The 23,314-nt window shown below is 45.2% G+C and overlaps 2 protein-coding genes across 2 annotated transcripts in view; one reads left to right on the top strand and one right to left on the bottom strand.

The window, feature by feature from the left end:
• LOC135393809 (uncharacterized) overlaps positions 1-1,956 on the top strand; it is a 207,583-nt gene extending 205,627 nt beyond the window's left edge. The window contains exon 4 of the transcript XR_010422720.1: positions 1,765-1,956. The gene's annotated coding sequence lies outside the window, so the exon portion shown is untranslated. The remainder of the gene's footprint in view (positions 1-1,764) is intronic.
• The window catches only part of LOC135393807 (cell adhesion molecule Dscam1-like), a 326,980-nt gene that overhangs the window by 263,444 nt on the left and 40,222 nt on the right, over positions 1-23,314 (bottom strand). The gene's annotated exons all lie outside the window — the stretch shown is intronic.

Genomic DNA, 23,314 nt, shown 5'->3' with positions numbered 1-23,314 from the left:
TTCGCGTTTCCTTTATCTTCGCTATCCAGAAACTTTTCGCTGAAACCGGCCAGTGCTGGATTAAAGAAAGTCTGCTGTATTATCAACATTAGTGCAGCGAAGAGCAATGGAGTGTCGGCCGAGACGTCCATTTAGCTTATGCAACTGATTTTATACCATAATCTTTGATTGTTTATTATTACATAAGCGCAATCTTCTAGTCCGGAACGCAATGCATTCTGGACAGGTTCTGGTCCCACGTGACAGCAAACGTCAACACACACGTGACCTTAAAGATGGCCGCGCCCGTGATCGGCAGCCAAACCGTTTGTTGTTTCTGTGCGACGTTTTGGACGTCTTTCGACCACGGTAATTATTTATCTCCGGTAATATCGCAGTAAAACGTGCAGTTTTGTCGTGGTGATGTGATGACGACCACGCGTTAAGAGGCACTGAGCCGATGGGATGTACTCAAACTAAGGAGAAATGGGCTTCCTTGTCGCGGAAGAAGTAGCGCATAGTTTACGATGGCAATACGTTCATCTCTTGGCTTTATGCCGACAGGAATCTGTCGGCAAGCGGTGAAACGACATGTAAACAAAGTCACATGACCTCAAAATGGCGTTTCTTATAACGTGTGACCAGGACAAGGTGACGGTTTTGCTGGATGCACCCGCTTGAGAGTAGTTACAAAAATGACCAATTTGCGTCACCCCTGTGCATAAATCGAACTAGTAAATGTGAGGAGATTGCAGCTATAGCAGCTGCAGCTGTTATTTTGAGCGCGTAACATTGGCGTATTCTTTGTGCCACCTAAGGAGACTACTTTCCAGTTTGTCAATCTTTTTATCCGAGCATGACATGACACTACAACAGCGATACCATTGATGTTTTTTGCATGCGCTAGGAGTAGGCGGGCAAGGATGAACACGTACTGGATAATTTATAGTCTGGTATCGTCCGTACCGTCTATTAACAATGAAGAGGCCAGTGCTGTATGCGTGTGAGGATAATTGAAGGGTGGGGCATCCAACTGGAATAAAACAGTATCTACCGGAGGCGCCGCATCTGCAAACTGTTGTGTGTTATTTACTCGTAGACTTTGCGAAGGCAACGTTGACTTTGTTAGAATATCTCTCACACAACGGGTGAACTTTCCGTGCGTATGTATCATGTGACGGATGCGGCGCAACACAAATCGTACGAAAGTCATAATGGGTGGAGAATTTTATAAAGAAATGGTGCCAAAAAGTGTCAGCACGCATACCCGGCCCATCGAATTTCTAACAACCGTACTCGCCGTCACCAGAGGTAGACCATTCCGCTCCAGTTAACATTTAAGCTGCAAATTTAGGTTGAGCACTGCCTATTCGGGAAATAGATAAAAAGAAACCCCTCATTGACGAGAGTGAATCCGGAGAGGGTTGAGCGAATAGCGTGACTTTTCCGAATCTAGGTTTCCATTCATTTGTCTTCATTTGGTCGACGAAGAGATTTGTTTTAATTAACGACATCGGGCTCACTTGCAACTTTAACCACCTCTTCCACCGAATTCATCGAGGAAGGTTCAACTGCCGCTGTTTTACCGTAGGACTGCGCCCTAAAAGATAACGAGTAAATGCTCGAATTAAAGTGCCTTTCGCCCGCTGGAAGATTAACTTGACGACCTCAGGAGCTAGCTCTTAAACACCTTGCGAGAAGTTTCCACCTCTAATTTCGTTTTGTTTGAAGAAAGCTGATTGGAGTGGGCGAATAATATTGTTTTTTTTTTCTCACTATTATCAGTGAGGCGATTAATGCAGCAGATCAACTGGACATCGACGTGTTCCGAGCGCCAGGGAACGAGCAGTAGATTATCCGCCATCTGGGATAATCGCTAGGACGTTGACACCTGGACGCCTACCGCGCTTCCCCGGTGCACGATGCAAGTGCGTATTACCACAAGCTCGGACATTAACAAAACGTTAACATTAAATCTATCAATGTGTTTGTCACTTTTCCTGTATCACATTTGCAAAACGTGTTATACGATAAGTCCGTACGTTTTATTGTTGTTCGTGCTCGACTGTTACTGTGTAATTACTGTATGATTCCTATTTTTGTTACACTAATATGATTTTATTAAACTCCAACTCATCACCATCGTCATCACACCATTTGATAACGCATCGGTAACGTGCGTAAGGTGCTCTGTGTAACAGACAACTTCCTTTCGATGGTGATGTCTGGGGTATCTCTGTGTATTGGTTTCGCACGATGACAAATTGTAATAATGCCGGATATGACTAGTGGGTGATCAATGTCATTCTATTTGTTTTGTTGTAGTACGGGTAGCCTAATACAGAGCGTCCCAGCGAAGTGTCAGCCATATGAGCACATCCCTTATATCACACGCGATTGTCTTTCATAACGAAGCACCCTGATTGTGCAACAAGGACAGAGGAAACTGGATAGACCTTAACCACTTCGACATCGTTCGAACGTCGCTGCGCAAGACGACAAAGCCGGATGTCTGTAGTTAGTGCAATATACACTGTCGTTATAGAGACCTGACCTGGTTTGGTTTGGCCTTGTCTCTTCCCTCGTTTTGTATAGGGTAGCCGACCGCGGTGTAAATCTTCAGAAAGAAAAAAAAAATATCAGTGATGGGCTTTTTTTTTTATGTTTAACGCCGCGTTTGCAGCCGCTCCAGTATAATGCTGCCAAAATGGCGGAGTCCACTGAGCGATTCTGAAATCCTAACTTAGTTCAGTTAAAGAAGAATGTAGAATCCGACATAAAAATGCATGGCTGAATACTGGTGAAGTTTTATCGAAGTGTAGCACTGCCGTCACGCAATGTCTGCAGCACGACTTCTCAGCGTTGCGGAACACATTTCGATGAGTATGCTGAGTTTAGCGAAAAGCGTCTCGGACACCATCTTGTTGTAAGGTTAATGAATTCATTTTCAGATATCACGTTGCATGTTATTATAGATGATCAATTATGCCTCACGAGCTGCGGTGAAACGGATATTATGTCCGACGAAGAGGATAAGTTGATAAGTCGCAAAAAAAAGAAAAAAAAAGAAAGAGAACGACGAATAAGAATAACTGGTAGGAATAATGGCTACTGCCCATCGCACCTTGTGGCGCAAGGTTGATATTTCTGTAACGAATAATGAAATTTGCCAATTATACCGACATAATTTTCAGGGACCATTGATTAACATTCAAAGCCAATCAACGCCAATTAGTTACTTTTCGGAGCAAATTAGTTACCTCTTCACACACGAGCCTGGCTAGGCGGCACACATAATTTTCCCACTTGGCCTCAGATTCCTTTTTGCGCTCCTCTAACATTGTTGTGCGCACGTAGCGGCAACGTTTAATTACCATTTTTTCTTGGGGTTTCAACAAATAAAATAAAAGTTTACAAAAAAAAACTTTCTTCTAAAGAATGAGATTACGCATGCGTTCTAACCATATTTTCTACTGCTATGCCCATACCTTCACACTTTTATGAGAATCTCCGGTGTCCTCTATTTTTCGTTTTTTTTTCTTTTTTTCTGTACAACACCACGAGCAAAGACTAACCGAGTGCGTCGACTTGCCATATAATGAATAATTTCAAAGATACAGAGCTCCATTCTCCATTTGAAAATGCGTGTATTCAGGCAACTTTCACACGAAGGCATAAAGCTACATATTTAATTGTTTGTTCCGTTCTGCAGAAGTATTCTATTGCGAAGGAAACATCTCCTCCATATTCACGATGGAACCCTAGAGGCTGTTATACTGAACTTCACGACCATTCGAAGTACGTCGGTTCAAAAGAAGACATCCGTTCCTAGGTTTTTCACCAGCTCGGGTGCCTGAGTGGTTAGCGTGCTGGCCATGTCAATCGAGTCTGGGAGGTACCTGGGTTCGAATCCCGGTGCCGGGTGTGCTGTCTGGGGTTTTTCCTGGGTTTTCCTCAGACGCTGTCGACTATGTCGGCACAGTTCCCTTAGAAGTCGGCCCAGGACGCACATTCCCCCAGAGCGTAAGTCGTGACGTTGCCCACCTCTGTGAGGCAAACAACGGCGAGCTCTTTCCTTGCCACCCCCACCCCCCACCCCCCCACCCCCACCCCCACCATTACTAGTTGTGCCGTGTGAAATATGAGAACATTAGGGTGCCTGTTCTCTTACCAAGCGCTTAAACATCGGTCTGTGATGCCATAAAATGTGTTATCAAATTCTGAAATTCCTAAGTACAGGGTGTCCTAAGTAAATGCGAAGCGATTTTTAAATATATATATATCACTTTTTTTTAGATGAAGTCAGTTGCAATATAGCATATGCTGAAGGGCACTCCTTAAGAGGGCACCAGCAAACTCCTAAGACAATGTCCTAATTAACTTTCAATAATTAACTTCTTAATTACAAAAGCTATGAAGTTGTCCCAGTGAGAACGTGTGGTCCCTTCGGTCACCTGATACCGTAGCCGTTTTCAGAACAAAAGTCCGTTCGATAGTTCGTCCGCAAAAAAAAAAAAAAATCGTGAAAGAACACCTTTTCTTTTCTTTATTTTGTTCATTGCGCATCTTCGGAGACGCGTCTTTCCTTCAGCCCCAATGTAAGAGGGTGAAAGAGCTCACTATCGCCTCTAAAAGTTAATTATTGAAAGTTAATTAGGACATTGTCCTAGGAGTTTGTTGGTGCCCTCTTAAGGAGTGCCCTTCAGCATATGCTATATTGCAACTGACTTCACCTCGAAAAGGTGATGTATATATTTTAAAATAATCTGTTGTCGTTTAGCTGGGACACCCTGTATATTAGAGCATATGTCCGTGCCTTCAACTTGGAAATACATGTCATGTGCTTTTACAATTCGTGGCTTCCACCCCGCGAGGCAACTATGATTATAAGCGCCATAGTGCTCGGCCTGAGTATGACTGCGGCTCGCGTAGCGTTGTGTGCGAAGTGTTACAACACACACCAACCCCAGAAACAGACGTGTTTTTGTAGTAGCTAGGTTAAGCCTTGTCTAAATATAACAGTTAATTTCGATATTCGCGCTTCCAGTACTGATAAAGCAAGCTCTCGCATGCTTGCCGCTTTTGGTTCTTTGGATATATTAATAATTCGGAATTTTATACCATGAGATAAACCCTGTAAACCCCGTTTTCTTGCAGCACTTTCTTTCGCCGTTTACCACGAACATTCCTACGTATACTTTCGCTCTCGCCATCATGCCTCTCCACAGTTATTCGTGCGCAAACGAACCAGCACCAGCTAACAGTCCCCCGAAAACGCACAATCTTTATACCGCGGCTCTGGCGCAGATAACAACTTCCTAATTAGTGTGTTCCATCTCTCCCACGCCCTTTCCACCAGCTCGTATACGGGCAACCTCGCGCAGGGAGCACAGCTGTACAGCGGACGGTTGTTGTTGTGAGTAACATTGCATGTATGCACTTGCGAGAGTAAAACTGGGAATGAGAACTCCCCATGAGATTCAGCAGAAGGCGCTGTTGTAAGTGCGCGATGATGGATCGGTTGTTTCTCTCGCATGTCATGTCGGACCGTGGTCTGATGGATAGCCCTCGGCCCAGAGATGTGGTCAGTGTTTTCTTACACCCCTTCTTCCTCCTACTACTACACGTCTTGCTTCCTGTCTCAGTGGACGTCATCTTAAAAGGCTGCACATTCTGGCGAACAATAGCCGCGAATCCACTTGATGGAGGAACGTAGGAGGCATGTGGATTTCTTGTTTCCCCGCGCTGTTTGGTGCTTAAGTGATTCTTCCCTTACGCACGCATTGTGTTGTGTGAGATACGATGCACGTTTCCGAGTGAAGATTGCGAATGGAAAGCTGGCTTATGCGACAAGACATGGGCTTTCTTAAGCATGAAGAAGGCGCAGATTATTCGCGGTTTGTGACGCGCTCTTCGTAGAGGCACTGGGATATGTATTGCAGCAGGTGGGAAGGAAGAAGAGAGGAATAACGCGAGAAAGAGGAATCAGGTGAAGGAGGAAGAGGTGGGGGGGAGGGGGGGTACCGTTTATCGAAAGAAAGAAAGAAAAAATAAGGAAGAGAGGGCGGTCTGCTTGCCGAGACGGGCGGCAAGTTGCCACAGAGAGAGAAATAAAGAGAAAAAAAAGAGAGACAAGAAAAAAGGGGGAAACGAAAAGACGGGACACACCAACAAGAAACCCGACACATAGCAATGATCCGTTCAGCGCTGTGCCATCTGGTGGTCACCTTCGATTCACCATACATTTCACTATAATAGCTTTCAGTTGGTCACAGGTTTATTGTTCACAGTTGGTCCAGTTCACAGTTGATCACAGGTTGTTGGTCACTCAGTTCACAGCGTTGTCTTTTCTGTCACAGAACACCTAGGAAGTTTCTCTCCTACATGAAATCTAAGACTATGCTTTGTGTTTCCCTCCGTGCTGACATTCGTCCAGTGCGGAAAATCTGTGACTCCAGAAGGGGGTCTGAGGAAGAGGTGGAACGTGGAAAGGAAGGGTAATACTATTGAACAAGAGAGAAACTGATGTTCTGAGGCTGGAACAACATAGAAGGGACAGACACAAACAAAGCCTAAGAAATCAACGATGGAAGATGAAAGTCACTGAAAAGGTTAGCCAGCTGTAGGGATCAAACCCACATCTTCTGGATTACCGGTCCAGGGCTCTACCAATTGAGCTAAGCTAACACGCCTCTCCAGCGACTTTCGGGGTGCGTCAGCTGAAGGGACGACAAACCAGCCACTCACTCTCACTCACCCTCATTTCACTCTTACATTTTTTGCTCACTCATACACACATTCATACGACGGAATCGACGCAAGCGGCACCTGTTGAACAAGAGAGAAACTGATGTTCTGAGGCTGGAACAACATAGAAGGGACAGATACATACCGATAGAGCCCTGGACCGGTAATCCAGAAGATGTGGGTTCGATCCCTACAGCTGGCTAACCTTTTCAGTGACTTTCATCTTCCATATATACTATTCTATCACCACCGGCTAAAGTAAGCGATTATCGCGCAAATGGCATGACGTAGTCGTTAACAGTGCTCGAAACACGACTGTGCTTCGGCAGCCCTAGCCATGGCCATGAATTGTACTTTTGCTGAGGTATTTCTCGCAGGAGTAGGTAGGTACTGTTTCGTGGTCTTCTTAATGAAGGCCACATTCACGTCGCAGAAAGTTACTTGCGAATGCAGTAGTACACAGTTTTGCGTGCATACGACGTCACGCTCAACAATCCAAAATAGTACCTCGAAGTCTAAAGTTTGGGTCACTTACTTCGCCTCATATCTAACGTACATCACAACTTGGATATTTCATGTGAGAGCGGTCCTTTCAAAGTTTACAGTTCCGTATACTAGACTATTCAAAATGCAACTATGCATTAAAATGCGGTGCTTTTAACCAGTATTAGGGAGCTAGTATTAGGGAGCTCGCACAGAGGGAGCTAGCATTCGGGCACCCTAACCAGTATGAGCTTCGTTTTCTATTCACGCATGCTGTATGTACCAGAAATTCTCGGACTGCGCGCCTAATAATTTATTTCCGGCGGATGGAAAACGTAAGACTTTACTATGTACACGGGAAGCCCAATTCAACAGCAAGTGCTGTTTTCCGCGCGCGATTACGACTTCCATTCCGCAGCAATGAATTATTAAAAACCTGGAGGGCGCTGGGATATCTCGATACATGTAGTGTTACCAACTTGCACCTATGCTACTCATCTTTACTAACCAGGCCGAGACTACAGTAGCTGTGTATGTCGTACAGAACTTAACGACGAGGTCGATTTTCGTGAGCCACTTATACCCCAGTCAGACAGCATTTCAAATGCCAATCGCGAGAAATTGCCTTCGGCCTCTCAAATGACCTTTGTTCGGGTGCGCCTGCTAGACAGGCGGGAAAGGTGTGCTCCTCAAATGACTGCCCTCACCGGCTCCCTTTTTCGGTTTCGTTTTCCCTGTTTGCTGTGGAAATTTGAAGTTGCTCTTTGCGCCACAAATCAAGATGCAGAAGCCATATGCGCTTCTCTAAATGGGATCTAAATACGTTTACACAGTTTCACTCCATGATCCGCGTTTTATAGGTTTACCTACATTCAGCTGCGAAGGTAGCGAGGGTACAATGGCATAACACTGTTGTCGAGATTGCTCCTTTCTGCTCCTCAAATGTCGTTGGGGGCCTCCTTTCGCGTTGATGGTCATTTCTTAGAAAGGTCCTTTGAGCTGCCGTCTGACACGGCTGTCAGAGGTCATTTTTTGCAAATGAAAATTCCCCGAAGTCCTTCGAGCATGCCGTCTGACTGGGGTATTACTTGGCTGTCGGTGCAGGGCAGTCGCCAATTTTGAGTCAAATGACTTCTGAAACAGCGAGATCGCATTGAGGTAACGATTTCGCCATCACTGCAGAGGTTTCAGGACCTGCTCTTACGACGCTCTCCTAACATTTTGTCACCATTTCCAACGTAGAATCAGCGATCCTTAAGTGCAGGAATACAGTCGAAACTCGTTAATATAGGACCACAGCCGTTCCCGCAGATTTTGGTCATTAAGCGAATTGTCATATTAACGAATACCACGTGTTACGAATCGTGCCATGTCGTTTACGTAAGCTTTGAAAACTAGAAAATTTACGTAAGCTGGTAACAGAATACGAATAATAAGGCATTTTAAAATGAATGAGGAATGTGTCCGGGGACTTTGCGCCGCCATATACGACTGTCAAAAGGCGGGCCAACTACCCCAGTTCCGAACTGTTGTTAAATTATTGGCACCTGAAATGAAGAAAAATCGAGTGGAATGTTGTTATGAAATGTTAGTCATGATGAACTCTGATGAGAGCTGCTTTTATGGGCTGTTGCCTGTTGGGGATAAAACCTGGGTCTACCACAGGGACCCCGAGAGTAAGCAACATATCATGTCCTGGAAGCACAACAACTCTCCTCCGCCCGTAAGATTCACGACAACCTCTGCGGAAAGATCATCGCGACATTTTTTTGGGGATGAGGGTGGTGTCCTGCTGATCGATTATATCCCATTAAAACTATCATGCGAGGGGCATATTATGCCCAAATGCTGGTTCGATTGCGTGAGGCCATCAAAGAAGAGCGCCAGGGAACATTGAACAAAGCAAATGTGCCTCTTCATGACAGTGCCCCGGCCCACGCATTTCACAAGACACCATATACGAGGATGCAGGTTCGAAGTCGCCTATCCGTCAAGTCTCGGAACCTTGCCCTTAGTGACTTCTTTAAGTTCCCACATTGGAAGAAGCACCTTCGTGATCAGCGATTTCTCAATGATAGCAGAGTTGTACGTAACGCGTTACTAGTAGTTGCGTAAAAAAATAAAGTTTAAGCTTCTATATTAACCTTACGCTAATTTTGACCGCCCCCTAGTTAAGTGCTATCTGCTGCACAATGTTACTTGTTGCAGTACATCATCCAAGTGCACCTCTGTTTTCCCCAATACGTACACCACTGCACAGCGGCAACGGGAAGTGAACACATACATACATACATGCATGGAAGCGAAGAAAGAGAGAGAGAGAGAAAAAAAAAGGTTCACTGTAACGTTGCCATCGAGCTATAAGCCAACAATCCATCGACCTATATGATACGTTTTTAATCTCCTTCCTTCATCCTTATTGCCTTCTTTCCTAATTGTGGATCATTATCGCCTTTTGTACCTCGACAATCATAATTTCTGCGACGGCCCATTTGATGTTACCAATTAGGTAATGCCTTCGGGCAAAACTTCAGACCTTCTTCTTCTCCTTCTACTCGTCTTCTACTCGTTTCTTCCCTTGTTCTCCTATTCCCCGAATTCCTCGCTGCTGCTCGTGGAATTTCGAAAGGAACAGAAAATGGGCTTTGCATTTGGAGGTAAAATTTTGAACGAAACGACGTCTTTCTCGCAGAAAGGGCATCAATGTTCTCGTTGCGCTCTGGAAGGAATATGGGCCTAAACGGTATGATGAATGTGTTTTGAGTGGCGTAGCAGAACGAATAGCGTGGTTATGCCACACTACATCACAAGTAAATAGCATTAGCATTATTTGCCGGAACGACTGTATTGAGAGTCATAGTACTAACTCTACATAGAGCTTGTACGTATTGAACTAGTCACTAGTCACCAAGTTTTTCGTGCATGTTGTCGTCAATACATTTTCCTATAATAAATACCATGCAAAAATACTCCAAAAGCCGGGAGTCGACATAACCGGACAAAAAAGTAGAGAAACTCCGACTTAACATAACAAAATAACAAGGTTTACTCAGACGTTCACGGACGTTTCGCATGACGGACGAAACGTCTGAGTAGACCTTGTTATTTTGTTATGTTAAGTCGGAGTTTCTCTACTTTTCTTTGTCCAGCAAATACCATTGCGTGTGTTTATGAAAGTAGCCTCCTTTCGTAACTAACTTTGGTCCCAATAATCTCATTTGTTCTGAACATTATTTTTCACATCTTTCAGTGTGCTGAGGGAGTGTTTTTGAAAATCGACACGCTTTATTATTCCGCAGGCTCAACTGAAAAACGTAATAACAGTGCTGATAAAAATGCTTTCCGAAATACCAAACTGAAACGGTGTTTTAAATGGACCTGAAAAGGTATTTTTTCTTCAATAAACCCTTTGAAATTGTGCTTTTTGTTGAACACACAGAAGGATGCGTTAGGGACACTTTTCTGTGTAGTGTGAAACCTACACCACAAAGGTATCTGCATGCAACGGGACATTTACACGCGAAAGGTGAGAAAAAAAAATACTGCGTTGGTTAATTGAATCAGTACCGTATTCACAAATATAAAATACTTCCCACATTAGATAGTGTTAGTAGACGGATGATAACATCACCGTGAAGCTATCGTACTCACCGGAACCAATGGCAGAGTGCATGACTTATCCATTGATTCGGTGCGGTAGATAACGTACTTCGTAAGTCAAGTTTATCGACGATCTACTAACACTTACTAGAGTTATATCGTGCGGTATTGACGTTAACTACCGACATACTGTTAGCTGCTTTTCTACCCGTTGCAAACCACCAAGCTGTGCAGTGTTTTCTACGGCCTCCATTCTCCGCCGTAAATCATCCATTCAGGGGTATTTTAAGGTACTCCCACTTCCGTCGTGATATTACGTAATCGCATCTCCTTCTCCGGGAATCTTAATCATACCGCGAAGCAGCACGAAAACATTAACACAACATCCGCATTACCGGCATCAAAGCACCGCATCAGTGGCTCCTCGGACTCGCGCGTTGCACCAGCCGGCTGGCTCCCTGCAGCCTGCGCACGTGATTGATGAACGCCCCACTTTTGCGCCTAAACGCCGTCCCTGGCGCCACACGTTAGCTGCTTAAGCATAATCGGGCTCGCCCTGGAAGTAACAGCAACCTGCGCGCTCCGATATAAACGGGGCCCGGAAAAATAGAACCTTCTTTAGGTGTATAAATAACGTACGTCGGGCAACAAAAAGTGATAAAAATTTTTCTTTCTTTTTTCCTCATTTCCCTCGGGTGTCGTGTGGGAAGTTTCCATAAAGAAAAAAAAAAGTGTGACTGCGCGAGAGATTTGAAGCCCGGATTTAGGGCATTAGTATCCTCTGGCGCTCACGCTCTTGCAACACTTTTCTTTCTTCTTGCTACTGTGCGTCTCTGTGTTGAAGGTTGGATGTCCGCCTGATATCTATGGCAGTTTTAGGGTAATGCCCTTCCCGTGACGCGCGCTAACCTTCACTCCTTTTCTCGGCACCCTACTTTATTCGCTCTTTTTCTTCTTCTTCTTCTTCCTTTTAAAGGGTGGAGAGAGATTTAAAAGTTCCGGAATTAATATATGCGTTCGCAGCTTGCTGCCTCATTTATTTGCAAGAAGAGAGTAATCTTTTTGTTGCTTTCTTTCCCCCTCAGTTTCTTGCGCTCTCGGCTCATGAAGATTTTAGTCGCTACTACCTTGGGAAACTTTATATTCTGCTGCCTTGACCTAGTGTGTGTTCTTGCTAGGCCATTTATCCTCTCTTTTTTTTCCTGTTTCTAGTTACCGGGAGATGAGTGTTTGTACATCTCGGCTGCTCCCCTAGGGGAATGGAAAAATGACAGCGAGTACCCGCGAACGAGACTACTTAAAGAGTCCTTGCCTCATTAGGGTATGTCGATGCGGTATACAGGTGCTGCCGAACGGACATATCGTGCAAACACCAGTAGCGCGTAAAGTTTCGACTTGGCTTCAGTACTTCAAAAATTTAACTTTATATCGCGCACGACGTTTCGTTCGGTAACGAATGAAAATCTAGTTGCTGGACTACCCTCACGGGACGCCCGCCAAACGGGACAAGGCAGCTGGTGCAGGCTAGTTCTTCTTCGTAACATATCCCTGAGTCCGAGGATACAAAGTACAGGCACAAAAGGACGAGGCGAGAGTTTCTTCTCGTCCGCTTCCGTCTGTCCTTTGTGCATAACTCTCTGGAATTGGGGAGTTCATAAATTTGTTATAAGTAAGGAGCTCATTACCCGCAATTACTAACATGGAGCTGCATGGAACTAAATAGCGCGAACAAAATACGGGGGGAAAAAGGAATGTTAGACGCAAGTATGAACGCCTGACAGAAAGTTTTGCGGCGCAACATAATTTGTTAACGACCTTCTTTTCTCGTATAGTATCGCCGTTGCCGCATTTTTCTTCCGCCCAGTTGTTCCTGGGAAGCCTTTTCTGCCGCCCTGATTGAATCAACACCGTTAGCGGCACGTGGTTTGTTCTGTTGAGCACCAAAATGAGACAACACGAAAACAGAGCAGGAAGAGCTCGAGCTATATGAAGAGAATGAGGGGGAAGCAGCAATGCTTAGGATGGTGTGTGTAGTTGTTGCGCGTAATTAGTCCGCATGTGTTTCTCTCATCAGCGAGAAATAAATTAAAAAAAAGTGCTAAACAAGCGTTCGACACGGCGAATTCTCTTCACGCGAAAAGGAGGTCGTTTCCGCTCAAGTAATGAAAACAGCCGAAGTCATTATTGAAGCGCTAATTTGCAATTTCGACCATTGGGAAATGAGCGCACGCGTGTACTTTGGCGTACTGCGCGGCGAGTTGGGTTACTTCGTTGTTTTGGGGAATTTGCTCGAAGGCGCGAGGGTTGCTTCCTGATATCAACGGAAGGTAGCCTATTGAATAGTGCGAGTGCATCCTCTGCGAAGCTTTTCTTCTCCTTCGTTTCGTTGTTGTTACGGGTGTCAGCGCCACGAAACAACTGTGGCTATGAGCTGCGTACAGACCGGGGCATATATGGCGAGAGGAACGAGTGGGGGACAGGGGTGTAGTTTACAATCTAATATTTGACCATAGCGTCAAAAAGTAATAATAACTCGACCCACACATAACAGCAGCTCGCTTCCGAACAACCAGTAACTGAGATCAGTAAAACATCCATGTGAGCTTGTTGGTACAAGACTTGCGTTCTATACTAAAATCGCTAAAACCTCTTTGTATTGTCCTGGTTGTCGTGGTTTGAGCGCTTTTAGTAGAATGCAGTCACTGAGAACTACGCCTACGTACTGAGCCTACGCAATCTATTCATAGAAGTCGAGACGATTCTGTCGACATCAATCCCAAACGAGGTATGGCATGCTTCCCACGGGTGCTTTCACGTACACTAGAATCCCACATAATCTGCCAGACATGATCTTGCGCAGCGGACTGATTCTGAAAAAGTAGATCCGTTACCCCCGTTACGACATTCTTTTTCTCTACAGTCCGTTTCTTTGTCTCCTTCCGCAGATTACAAAAAACTAATCCTCGGGCAAACATCCACCACCGCGCCAAGCATCACGCTCCAACGAGATCTTAATTGCAGTTTGATAACTCTCGCTGGCTTCGCTATCTTACTTAGCGCTGCGGCCATTTTTAATTGAGTACAGCCACCTCTCTCATCCATCTTGAACCGCATCAACGAGGACTGGAGAGGGAATATCTTGGAAGTTGGAAACGAGAAATTGAAACGCTCCCCTCGAAAACGTAAAAGTCGGCGCGCGAAAGCTGAGCAAACATTCGGAGCCAGTAATGATGATGCTTTGGATGCAATCGGCATGAAAGGTTTTTTCAAAGCGGCGCCAAGTTTAAGCCGTATACTTAAAGGAAAAGTCATTTGCAGAGCTCAAAACCGTCGTCCGAAGAACGGATCCCTTTTAAGAAGGAAATGATTTTTTTTTCTCCCCCTATTTGTCTGTTGTATGTTGCGTTATTTTCCCATTGTACTTTTGACGCTTTTTTATTTCGTTTTATTTTTCCTCCTGTTTCAGTTTCCATTATCGCTTACCAGTTCACTGTACGTGGAGCAGAAGACTAGGGGTGATACTTAGCGTGGGTTTCACATCCTTCGGACGAACATTATCTACGTGCGAGAGAAAAAAAGCAAAACAACAATGTGGTAAGGGAAGGAGAACCCCGGTTACTGTTGCTGACAATTGTGCGCGCCTCTACCTTTTTCTTTTTATTCTGTATCTTCATCTTTATTTTCTGTCTTTTTTTACCTTCTTTGTCGTGAGAGCAGAGGCGTAAAACGCAGGGAGCTGTGTAGTTTATGATCAGAGCTAGTACGAAAAAAAAAAGCATTCTGAGAAGCTCCGTTTAAAGACTGAGATTTAGTACTGTGGGGTCTGAGATGCGCCCTGTGCAATGATGCACTGAAAAGGAAGTGTCGTTCCCAAAGACGTATTTTTATGACTTGAGGTGCGTACGAATGATCCTCTGCGTTTAACTAGAATGGCGAAGACGGAAAGTTTAGAACGTTGTGCGAACGAAATACGAGTTTGCCTCTATATGAAGTCGTTTTTATTGCACCCCGGTTACGCCAGATCGTAATTTCTTCTTCTAAATCACGAGCACCTCGCATAAAATTGCGACGGCGTACACTTTCCATGCAGGAACGACAGTGTCATATTTCGTGCACAGCGTATTTATGCAAGCGCAGCTACAAAGATTAGCCCGACGCGGATGAAGTTCTCCCTCTACCCGAGTGTTGCCTGCGTGCGCACTAATTGAGTGCTTTGAACTGACATGTTGCTCCACTTCTAACTGTGTGTTCCGGCAATATTGTTCCACTCCAGCTCCCGTGGCTTAGTGGCTACGTTGACGGCATTCCACGCCGACTGGGAGGTGACCCGGGTTCGAATCCCTGTGCAAGCTGTGCTGTCTGGGTGTTTTCTCTGGCTTTTTCCCTGACGCCTTAAGATAAATATCGACGCAGTTTCCTGTGAAGCCGACCTGGGACGCGCAATCCCCATGGGTAGCATGCCGCCACGCAGGCAGGCAGATCGCACGGAAATAACACCACACCACCACCAGTCTTGTTTATAACATGTTAGGGATAGAGAGAGAGAGAGAAATACATGATGACGATGATATGGGCATTTTAGGGAATTGTTTAGTATGCATTACATTTTTAGGAACTATATATATTTTTTAAATATATATCTATGATATTAGCGATTCGTAGATGGTTTCCATTCTCTTAAGTGTCCCGCAGTAGGTTCTGTGAGGCCGACGATGGCGAGTCTTTTCGCCATCACCACCACCACCACCACCGGGGTAGGAAGTACTATAGTGTCATCGCACCTTGGAAAATTTTATTTCACTTTCTAATTTCATTCGTTGTATAGTTTAGCAGTACAAATAAGTCCTGCCCGTCGCGCGCAAAAAAGAAAAAAAGAAGAAATAACGAAATGAACGGAAGAGATGCAGTCTCGATAATTTTTGCTCAATGCGTGACTGCATCTCCATGATAGGCAAGCCTAAGCGATGGGCAAGACACGTAGCCTTTGAGCAATCGTGTTGTGTTGTTTACCTGTCTTGCCCATCGCTCAAGCTTGCCTATCATGGAGATGCAGTCACGCATTGAGCAAAAATTATTGAGGCAAATTTTAGAGAAAAAAATTCAGAATCGCTGCCGTGCCGGGATTTGTGGTTATATCAACGATGTAGAACGTATCTCATGCCAACCACCGGTGCTCACGCGGAAGCAACAACATTTTCAGCGCACAACCGTACAATTGCTTCTTCACGCTAGGAGCTTGCAGTGTTCTAGCAACGTTCGCTAGTTTTTCCGGAGATTAATATTATGCGTGGTGATATCTCCACTGTCCCACCGAATTCGTTTGTATCCCGCACTAAGATAACGCATTTTGCAAACCGAGACCACGCGCGACTTTGCAAAAGTCCATTCCGCAAACTTTCTGTCCAACTGCACACAATCCCTTTATCAGAGCCATAACTCTCCACACATCATTTCGACCCCGCGCAGCAAACGTGCAAAGCAACGCACAACTGCAGTCTTGTGCTTAATCGCTCGTTGCCAGTCGTAGTAGCATGGTATTTCGCTCTCACATCACCGAGAAGGGGGGCTACGGGAGGTCATCGGCAATTAACCCTCGCGTGCCGCGCATTTTAGGGATCCCCGCACACGAAATAACCCGAAACGCCAGTCGGAGAAGATGCATTGTTTTGGAGCCTAAAGCCTTAATGGCAATTCTACCACCAGTTGTTACGATGTGCTCTCTGGGAAATTGTCTTCGAGGAAATCCAGCTATATATTTTCGGCAGACCACTGACTGGTCCTGCGCAACTTTCAGGGTTATGATAGTGTCGGGTTTCGCAGGGGAACAGCTTAGTCATTCGACTACTGTAACTTTGCATAACGTCTTAGGAGAATGTGTTTAGATTAATGAGGAATAAATAAGCAGTAGTTGTGTAAGTTCAGCACGTTCCGAATAATTCGGTGCTGGGTTGTAAATCTTTCAATATGTGATATAAGATTCAATAGCTGCGACGAGCGCTTACTGATCCATGTCATCTAAGTACTCAATGAATGAAATGCACGAACAGGTCCAGTACCACACCGAAGAAAACTAACAAAAAATAAACTTGCAAAAGAAAAAGGATCCGTTCTTGATAATAATTCTATTTACTGAACGAAGGTTACGGCAGAAGAACAACAACAACAACTTTATTTTGGCTTTGGAGAGTGGGGAGGTTCATCGCCACAGGCGATACTCTACCCCATTGCTGGTGGGAATGTGGGGAATAAAATAACGAGCCCATTCACAATAACGATCGAAGTTTTTTTGCTGTCACTGTTGCCAATGTCATTGATGAACATCTTTAGTGGACCCATCACTAGCTTCTGCTAAGGGACCACTCAGTTGTTGTGACCTTTTAACTTGAAGAAATGACCCAATAAAATCAAAATCAAATCAAATCAAGTCCGATGGTGTCCAGAAATGTCGGAAGAGCTTTGAGCGCAGAGCGTTGCTGGGCTGGATTAGGCCAGGGACCAAGCAATTTCGATAGGGAGAAGGGGCGAGAGTCCAGCTGACGAAGAGACTCGGAGAGTGTGGTTCGGGAAGGTTGGTAGTGGGAGCAATGAAGAAGAATATGCTTCAGATCCTCAAGCACACCACAGTAGCAGCAGGTGGGAGAGTCAACTTGTCTCAAGCGGTAACGCCACTGAGCTGTAAAGGCCACATCGAGGCGCATTCGATGCATTAATGCAGCATCTTGACGAGAGGTGTTTCGTGGCATGCGGAAAGCGAGCGTTGGATCGACTCTGCTCAACATAGAGGGGGGGGAAGAATGTCGGTTGTCCATTGGCGGGAAGCCAGGGGTGTCACTAGGCGTCGGAGAATTGAACGGCGGTCTCCTCTCAGCAGAACAATACTGGTCCGTTTCCGATACGAGAGTGCTGCTTCTGCGCCACTGTCGGCCTGCTCGTTCCCCACGACACCACAATGGGCTGGAACCCACTGGGGAACTAGCCTGTGGCCTGCTGCGTAGATAGTGTGGTAAGCCATTAACAGATCCGTGACTAGGGGTGCGGATGGGCCTCGTATGCCGGAATTTTCAATTGCTTGAAGTGCAGATTTGGAGTCTGTGAAGACTGCCCATTCCCGTGGTGTAAAATCAGCTATGTGTTGTAGAAAGAAAAGGACGGCATAGAGTTCCGCAGCTGTGGAGGAGGTTGGATGTGAAAGGCGTCTTCCGTGCACTATACGTAGCCTTCGGATGGTATGACGAATGCTGAGGTGGACTTGTTGTTTCGGGATGCGCCATCGGTATATACTGCCGTAAACGTAGAAAACTTCTCGTCTACCAGAGCATGAAAATGGGCTCGGAGGACTTGAGGGGGACCTGATCTCTTCTTTCCAGGAGGTTAGGAAGGCGTACAAAAGTGGGCGGTACCGGTAGAGATCAGGGGGCTTCCGGCGGTATAGTGTCCTTAGTTATGAAGCCAGTGAGAGTCTGGTGTGTCCTCTGCGCTACTCGATACAAGTCGCTTTCAGGGCAGTATCGAATTTTCCTGAGGAGCGGGTGGCGGGGAATGTGAGCACGCAAACGGAGGAAGTGCCGAGCCGTTTCACGTTCACGGAGAACCTGATTCGGGAGCTCACCAGCTTCAGCCAGTACTTGCCGTGTTTCAGCCGTTCTTGGAACTCCGAGGCATCGACGAAGGCTTCGAGCAAACAGGGACCGAAGTGTATTTAATGAAATTGTTGATATCTTGTGCAGAATAGGAAGGCTGTAAAGCACAGTCGCCCTCACCAATGCCGCGTGAATCGTGAGCAGGGAACGCTGATCACAGCCCCATCCTGGGCCAGAAAGATGTTGAATTGCGGGGAGTCATCGCTGCACTTTAGTTTCAAAGTGTTTAATGTGCCGAACCCAGCGCAAGTCCGAGTCGATTACCACGCCAAGGAAGCGGTGGAAGCGTACCGGCTCAAGCTTCTTTGTACCAAGCCAAAGACTACTGTACTTGGCCATAGCTTTGCGCGTGAAAGGGAGCTCCACACACTTTTCGGGTGAAAGGTCCATCCCAAGGTGCGAAAGGTACGTATGGATATTATTTAAAGCGAGCTGCGGGCGGCGCTGTATGGCTGGGCGTGATTTTCCTACTGTCCAAAGGGCGACGTCATCCGCATACACAGAAAACGACACTTTACGAGGAATTACCGATTGTAGGCCGGCTATCACCACGTTAAAGAGTGTCGGGCTGAGAATGCTTCCTTGGGGAACTCGTTGTGGAACAGGATGCTGAGGGCTTTGGCCTTGGGACGTACGGACAGCGACAGCACGGTCCGTAAGGAAGTCTTTGAGCCAGATGAAGAGCCGACCGGATACCCCAAACGAGCGTAAGGCGTGCAGCACACAAATGCGTGAGACGGTATCATATGCGCGCTTGATGTCGAGGAAAACCGATAGGACGATCCGTCGATGGGCACGAACATGTTGAACTGTAGAGACTAGGTCGAGAATTGGATCCATGGAGCTTCGGTGGCGACGAAATCTAGCCATTTCGTGAGGGAACGCACGTTGTTTTTCGAGCCACCAGTCGAGCCGATGCAAAACCATTCTCTCCATCAGTTCCCCCATAGAGCTTGTCAGGCTCACAGTCATCCCCATATAATCGTCATCATGTATTTCTCTCTCTCTCTCTCTCACAGGGCGAAAGGAGGATAGCGCATTTGGGGGCTTGCATGGTTTCAGGATGGGAACAACGGCAGAAGAAACTTAAAGGAATGCTCATCAATTTTCGTAGCAAAAGGAACGCATGCACTGTAGGAACAACTATGAAGAAAAGAAGGCCAAAAGCAAAACCACTAAAGCCAGGGTAAGCAAAATATCCGAGGAAGGCCTTTTTCTCCGCGTCGGATTTTTATTGAGGTATATTGCTTCTGAAGAAAAATTGTTCTTTCTTTTAGAACAATAATATTAACACAAAAAAAAGAAATAATATTCTAGTGTAAGAAAAGGATATATAGTGTATACTGAAGGAAAGAAATGCTCAGTAAATTCTATTACAACAACTACCCGCGCCACCGCCAAAAGTAAGTGGCTTTCTCGGTGACTTGACAACTAGCTTCGTCCAAATTGTTCCGTCTTGCAGTTTACTCGTCCTATATCCACTCTGTTATTCGATTTTGAAGTGGCACTTCTTCCAAGACCGCATCCAGAGAGATTCAATTTATTCCAATCCCTCACGTGCGCCGTTCGTTCATTTGTCAGATGCCATGGCAGGTTCCCGTTCCCATTTCAAATCCACCAAATTAGGCGTTTGAATTCCTGCGGACCTTGCTTCCTCATAAACTTTCAAATCGCGTAGCTTCACCACGAAGAGATTCGCTGGCTATATCAGCGTGGATTTTCGAATAAAGTGGAAGGGCTCGGCGCAACAGAGTATATTCTGTACCATCTTGGCCGCTATTTCGGGCTTTCAAGATAAGGTTGTGGGATAGCCATATATGTATGGAGCACATATGTTTTATGCAGTTTGGAAACATGCTTTGGAGGGATTGCTTTTGAAATAGGGAATTGTGAGTGACAGGCGTTCGCCTAACAGAAACATTTGAGGAAGTTGGTTGTGAGTATCTGGCTGGTGAAGCAACAGTTTAGGTGGAAAGTAGCTTTTGAAAGTGTTATTGTGTTCGCATATACGAATTTTCGGAACCACAGAGAGTCAACTTGGAACATAAAAAAGTATTTTTTTTTTAGTTGGGCAGCTCATGGATGAATTTCTTTCTGGAAGTCAAAAAGCGATAGTGAGATTATTTAGAGATTAGATTAGAGATTAGATGGAGCTTACACACGGCTCCTGTGAGCAAAACAATATGCTCGGTATGAATTATGTGACTTCAAACGTTTAACACTTCTTCGTATAAGATACTTCATGGTGTGGTAACTTCTTCTGTGATTATGCCTCAATTCAGAAAAAGTGTGTACAGCCTACGTATTAACAATTTAACCCCCTGTTTACCTGAGACCCGCTCTATCTATGGATGGTTTTCCTTTGCCTACTTTTCCGGTAAACAGTGGAACGCTCTCCCTGATGAGTTGAGAAGCTCCGTCTCTTTCAATGCATTTAAACGAGGTTTTATTTATTTATTTATTTATAGAATACTACAAACCCTAAAAGGGTCCAAGTTGGAGGGGCACAGAAAGTCCAAAATAATTTACAACGAGGCACATATATCACATCATGTAACCGCGTTTAGGCCTTTCACAAATGCCGTGACAGAGCGGTGTGAGACCTGAGCAGACGACAGAGAATTCCATTCATCGACGGTTCGAGGAAAGAAGGAATATTTGAAGCAGTCAGTCCTGCACTGGAATGCTGTGAGTCTGCGCTGGTGGCTTAGCCTTGTTGGTCTGGGTAAGGGTAGGTTTGACACATATGGACAGTTAAAATTTTCGATTGCCATTTGTAGCTTTTTCACCATCTTTGCTTTTTCTTTCTTTCTTTGCTCCTGGAGACTCTTTGTAGTTTGTAATATGCACCTTTGTATTATGTGAGAGCCGCTTCACAGGTATACTGCTTCGCGGCTACTAATGTGCTGTGATGAATTAACTTATGTTGCAATAAAATGAGTTGAGTTGAGTTAAATCCTCGTTTCTACTGTGCTGTTTCAGAAAATATTTTTCTGTGGCGCGTACGTTTCGAAATATTCTGTTTTCGACAAAAAGATGTGCCTGATAGCCTTCGTTAAATGACGGTACTAGATAGAGATATGCACGTATAAGGTGACAAAAAGTTGTTCACATGACGACGAATTAACATACAAACAGAGATAACGAGACTTGGGCGGAAGTTTAAGGTTAGAGTCATCAATTTATTGCACGTCAAGGGTGTTGCGGGTTATGCAAGGAAATAACCGACAAATAATAATAATAATAATAATTTATTTATTTCCACATAGCATCAAATCAATCAATCAATCAAATCAATATAACAACAAATAATAACGATAACCACGATAATGCGGGTTACAAGTCAGCGTTGAATGTAATAATGGCGAAACCGTAGAAAACAAAGACAGAAAATTGATTAGCGAAAAGGATGCGAACTTCCACCCGCACTTTCATCGCTGCGCAGTTATCCGAAATATTAACAAAAACGCGTATCCAATGCCACTCCATATTCGTTTCCATACCTCCGCACCCGCTTTCAGAGGAGTCGGCCTCCCCGCGCAGTCTCTTTCTACATCCTTGTCAGCCGTCTGCCTTTGCCGTGCTCTGCCGTCTCCTCTGCCACTAAAGGGGTCCCTTTTTGAAGAGCTACATACATTAGAGCGCTAACAATCTGAGCTGTCTGCGCCGTATGCGGGAAGCATTTCTTGCTCTACTCAAACACGGCTGACATCCTTCCTGCGCTGCCACTTGCAGACCAATAACCTTTTTCCTGTACAAACGAATGCCTTCTTCAAGCCCGGGTACAATGCACGGAGCCAGGGCACGAGCAAGTAAAAGAAATTATGGTATCGACCCGCTGCTTCCCGAAGCAAGTATTCTGACTACGTCTCGGGCTTCACATGAAAATCTTTCGGTGTGGTTCTGCGATATTATAGGTAGCCTTCTTTAAGTACGCTGTTGGCACCTTACGTACATGTATGTGTGTATGGCAATGCAAGAGTAAATCGAGAGTCGAGCAGGACGACCGGGCTTATGAATTGCTCATAATATGTTTGCACTGCACGTGTTCCTGTGATCTCATAGATTCATCTTAACATGCATCTTACGAAAATGTTTAAGATAAACATTGTCTCTCGCGGCTTGTGGAGATTTTTGGCTCGAGTTAAAAGGCCCCTGGTAGTGGAAATTATCCGTAGTCCAACTCCAGGGCGTGTGCAACATGTCCCTACAGGTGTGCTTAGAATGACTCATTTTACAACAACGACTTTATTAAGAGATTCTGAATGGGGAGTTTCATCGCAAAGGGCGATACTCTACCCCATTGCTCGTGGTGACGCGGGGATTGAAATAATGAGCCCCTTCACAATAATGATCGAAGTCTTATGGTATCCAGAAAAGCCAAGAGAGCTTGGAGGGCAGAGCGCTGGTGGGCTGGATGTGGCCAGGGACCAAGCAATTTTGTGAGAGAGATTATTAGTCTCGAGTTGTGTGTTCCATGTTAGTCTGCGCTGTGTCTAGTGGCTTTATGCTTCTCTGCTTAACATCTTCGTTCTAAATTGCATCTAAATTGCACCTTCGCGAAAAAGACATCTGTTCATAGTGGCCAAGACAATATGTAACGAGCGCTCTTGAAATCGATGCCGGACCCTAGCTACTAGCATGTTCATCATATTTCTCAGCGGTGGTGAATAGCCCACCTCATCATCATCCAATGTACCCAGTCAACACAACATTGCAAATTCAACGCTGAAAACACGTTCAAAATCAACCATGTGAATGCAGGGTCGACGTTAACAATTAACGTTGATTCAACCTGGCTAATGTCACAGCCAGAAACGGGTTAAATTAACAGCGACCAGAACGCATATTCCACATAACTGAAG

Source organism: Ornithodoros turicata, chromosome 5 (assembly GCF_037126465.1).
Source record: "Ornithodoros turicata isolate Travis chromosome 5, ASM3712646v1, whole genome shotgun sequence".
NCBI classification, from domain to species: domain Eukaryota; kingdom Metazoa; phylum Arthropoda; class Arachnida; order Ixodida; family Argasidae; genus Ornithodoros; species Ornithodoros turicata.
The sequence above is the reverse complement of the archived record's forward strand: the minus strand, read 5'-3'. Positions and strand labels throughout refer to the sequence as shown.